The following is a 4,898-nucleotide window of genomic DNA, read 5'->3' on the forward strand; positions in this document are numbered from 1 at the left end:
ATTCTGAGTTATAGCTGAGGGGTTTCCTCCGAAAAAAATGCACCAACATTCTCTGCAACTCTATCTTCAAAATATTTTTTGTCCATCATTTTTTTATATTTTTCTTGAAACAATAAGTACCTCGTCCCTATTTATCATCAACCTTTTCTGGCATTATGCTAGTGAACTTATGAATGAACTTAGATTGTAATATTTATTAGCTATAACCAGGTTTAAGTTGCACCAACAGAACACCTTGTTGAGAGATATATATGGAAAAGATTGGAAGTTATTTTAACTCTTGATTAAAAAAATAAACTAATTGGTATAACAGTTTATACAAGAACCTCTAAAACTGCCTAGCAATGCCACGGTAATCCAAAACCTAATTAAAATTAAATGTTTAATAGTCAAAGAAATTTGAGTACTTTTGTTCCTGTAAGAGATACAATTACAATTAAATTGGATTGATAGAAATAATTGAATAATTATTTTTAATAAATATATTCTGGATTTAAGTTGGGAATTCCTTTTGTTGAAACTAAAGAAAACGATTTTCATCAGCTTTCCAGAACAGTGTACTGTCCCAAAATCTGTTAGGATTCCAGTTTGTGTGGGTTGTTTTTGTGTTTTCCTCTCTCCACCACTGTCCTCGTTGGGCCTCCCAGCACACCTGCTGCTCGTTGGGTCATTACTGGAGGAGTACTTGAGCAGCAGGCTGTCACTATCTGGACGGCAGAGTGTTTGCCAGTTTTGGGTACTCTAGCCAAGCTTAGATTAGCAGAGTCTAAACCTTAGCATTGTTACTCTGAGTCTTATCTTGCTTTTTTGTCTTTGCTCTTCGGCAGGAAGCCTTCCTGTGTAACTGGATAGCCTGGACCTTCTCCCCCTGGAAGGATTTACTGAGTTCACACTGAGCAGGGGAAAACCTCCACACCATCAGTTCAAGTTCTCATCTGGAAAACCAAGTGACAGTCCGCTCCTGTACTCCTCTGGGTCCAACATGTGTCTGCCTGTCCGCTCTCCAACGAGTTCCCTCTTCTCTGGATTAAACCCCCACAAACTGGATTAATGGATTAACAAGGAGCCCCCCAAAAGTAAGTTTATCTCCAGCAAAATCAAGCCTCAGTCATTTTTCCTACAGTCCTTGAACTGATCACTGTGAACTCCCCTTCAGATTTTCTGGTTTCTGTTCACCAGTCCGCTGAGTTCCATCTTCCTATTCAGTGTTTTTCTACATTAAACCTGTTAAACTTTTACTCTGAGTGGTTCTCTGCATGTGGGTCAGATCTCTAAAACCATTTATTACTTTAAGAATACCTGCAAAGTCCAGCTTACTTTGACCGTATAAAGACCTTGTCTAGATCAGAACACGGTAGAGCTGTCCCTTAAGCTGTGAGGACTGCTAATATTTAGAAAAACCAAAGAAGAAATAAAAACTCTAATTTCTCACTGCTTCTTTTTCTTTCCATCATATCTCCATATGTTTTTGTTTAATATTCGAAGAGTTTATTTTCTCCTAAGGACACTAGATGGAGGCCTTGTATAGGATTTGAACCTGTATTTTCACTGCACCATTAGGTAACAAATAGTAGATCTGTGAAACACCCATTCTGTGTTGTTCAGGTACTTTCTACAATGTTCAATTATATACAGTGTAAATGTTTTAAACACAGGCTCTATAATTGGCACCAGTAATCCAATACAAATCCGCAATTTCATTCGACTAGATCACGGTTTTAGTATTGTGTCACAATGATCCACCTGGCACAATTGCTCATTTTAACCATCATGGTTCAAATGTGCTTTAACTTATCCATTCCTAATTTGCTGGAATTATACTAAAGATTTGGATAAGTGTTATCTGAAAAAAAATAACCTGAATGAGGCAAACTATAAAAAAAACCAAAGCAAAACCATAGAATAACCTGCAGGCCCTGAAACCTTCGTTTACAGAGGTACCAAAAGCTTACGTTTAGATCTTATAATTTAGTTGATCTTATGAATAGAGTTGAGGAACAATTCCTGTTTCCCTTCAATTGTGTTTATAGGGGACATTGCCCCAGAAACCCTCTGGGGTTTTAAGAAGACACATGCTATAAGTAGTCACCTTGCTATCCAGTTCTTAGACTTGCACCTTTTGATTCATGCAGTGTTAGACCTTGTAAAGATACTGCAAGAATCCACACCTCACCGCCAGTGGCCACTTGGTTTGGTCACTGATGTTAAAATTGTAACTGATTGACGAGTATGATAAGTGCTAGTGAGGACTCATATAATCAATTCAATTCAGTTCATTTATATAATGACAATTCACAACACATGTCATCTCAAGGCACCTTACAATTCACCAGATCATACAGTCAAATTGATTCAAAGTTTTCTATCTAAGGAAAAAAAGTGGATTGCATCGACTCATTGACTTGAATGCAATCCCTCACCCAGTCCTGCATGCTTGTAGCGACAGTGGAGAGGAAAAACTCCCTTTTAATAGAAAGAAACCTTTAGCAGAACCAGGCTCAGTGTGAGCAGCCATCCGCCGAGGTCGACTCGGATTCAAGAAGACAGAAGCAGAGATACAAAAAGCAACTCCACAGCTGGCCCTGTCCAGGAAACACACAGCCAGGCAGACAAGCTCCGAGCCAACTCGCATGTCAGAGGATGAATAGAGTACATCCAGGCAATCACAGTCAGACAAACAGGACTACACTGAAAAACAGGCTGATCTCCAACATCTATAAACAAAGGTGATGATGGCAGCAGCACAGCTGATTTTCTCTCCAGGATGGAGTCACAGCCAAACAGGAACAGACGAGGCAAAGCTACTATGAGAAAAAGCAGAGAGAGCATAATGTTAGAGATTTAACTAACAGATTCTGCAGAGTGGGAGACTAAAAATAGAATGAAGCAAAATTATGAAATAGGTGTCCCTATGTCCTCCAGAAGTCTAAGCCTACAGCAGCATAACTATAGAGATAGCTCGGGATAACCTGAGTCACTCTAACTATAGGCTTTATCAAAAAGGAAAGTTTTAAACCTATAGGCACTTACACCTGCCCAATGCAAAAGGTATGTTTGCTAGAAAAATATATGTATGACTAGGCTCTACTTACCTTGAGCTTGTGTGTTTTTTTCATTATATTTTGCAGATTACTTTTATGTTACCTTAATGTTCACGATTACTGTAAACCGTTACCGGTACTACCAGTCAATTTTCATTCTGAAAATACATAACAGATATTTTCATTTGAAATGTTTTGTTTCTTATGAAAAGTTTAAACTTAATGGGTCATAAAAGGTTGTTACTCTAGTCTAGCTTGTCCTTCACCAGTGTTTTTACTGGGATGACCTTCTGTAGAGGTCATAAGGGCTGGATGTGGGATTCCCTCCTACTATTCCACTGGAAAGCTCTATAGTTGATTTCTTTGGTTTAGACGAGTTAACAGTGAACAAGAAGTAGATTTATGATGGAAGATAAGTGTGGTGTTCTTGTTACTAGTAGAAACTTACAAGCTAATTCAACCATAACATCTTTCATACTTGCGTTCATGAGTGTTGTCCTACATGTGTGCAGTATGTCCTTGTAAAGAACTCGCCCAATAAATAACAATAACAACAAGAACACCAACTACTTTATGTTGTTTGTGACAAAAACACACAGTTGAAGTCCACAGCAAACATTAAAGGTGCATAATCACATCTAGTAAAATTAAAAACAAATGGGACAAGTTTCAGGTTCTGGCCTGTACATTTGTCAACCCCCAAAACTGACATCCAGACCAGGCCACTGGTTCACTGGCCCAAGAACATGAATAGAGGTAGATGTAAGACATCAGTTTGGCTTTTTAGCCTACAGTTGGGTTTACTTCTACCAAAATTACAACGCAGGCAATATCTTTATTGAAAATGAGCCAGAACCACAGGCATAAATGCAGTGTTCCAGGCTGCATGGAGAAAGGGGAAAATTTCCACAGGCTTAAAGCTTTTTACGAAAATGTTTGCGACAGCTGTTTTTTTTTTTTTTCTTCCAACAGTAATTGAGAAACATTGTTTTACCTCCATTTAACAAACCCCCTATAACTTTACTTTGAATTAATCAATAAGTAATAAACATGAAATATCACTGTTATATGTATCGAATAAAGTCTGTTTTACATTAAATCAACAAAGCAGATTTTCACATTTACAAAAAACTACCTTTTTGTAAACTTTATGCAATAATCTTATAGCTCTAAAAATATGTTTAGTAGATTTACATTGTCAAAAGCAAAAAATATATTCAATCTAAAGTAAAGATTTTTTTACTTAAAATAATTTGAGACAGGGGCCAGGTCGCGGAGGCAGCAGTCTAAAATAAGACACCTATACTTCCCGATACACACACTCTTGCTCCAGCTGCTCTGGGAGGACCCTGAGGCAACACTAGGCCAGCTCAGAGATATAGTCCCTCCAGCATGTCCTTGGCCTTCCACGAGGCCTCCTTCCAATGGGACATGGGAGGCGACCAGAAGGCATTCGTAATAGATGTTTGAGCCACCTCAGCTTGCTCTTTCGAAGTGGAGGAGCTACGAGTCTACTCAGAGCTCCTCCCCGAAATATTTGTTTAGACAAAAGGCACATCAAAATATAAGATTAATTTTAAATCCAGTCTGGTTCCTCCACTTAAAGTCCACCACAGTGATACAAAATTATTGAGTGGCCATGCAAAAACCTCTGACTCTGACACAAACCCATTAACCAAAATATCAGCTTTATGGGAAATATCATGAAGTAGTATGAACATAAAACATTTACATTACACACAACATTTAGCTTGGATGTGAAATTGCTGAATACAAACAACATATATAAAATGTTTTCCTAAGTATAAGACAATATATAATAAATGTTCGATGAAACTTCTTATAATTGGTAGAAAT

This window comes from Cyprinodon variegatus, unplaced genomic scaffold (assembly GCF_000732505.1).
Source record: "Cyprinodon variegatus isolate N-32 unplaced genomic scaffold, C_variegatus-1.0 Scaffold112, whole genome shotgun sequence".
In the NCBI taxonomy this organism is placed as follows: Eukaryota; Metazoa; Chordata; class Actinopteri; order Cyprinodontiformes; family Cyprinodontidae; genus Cyprinodon; species Cyprinodon variegatus.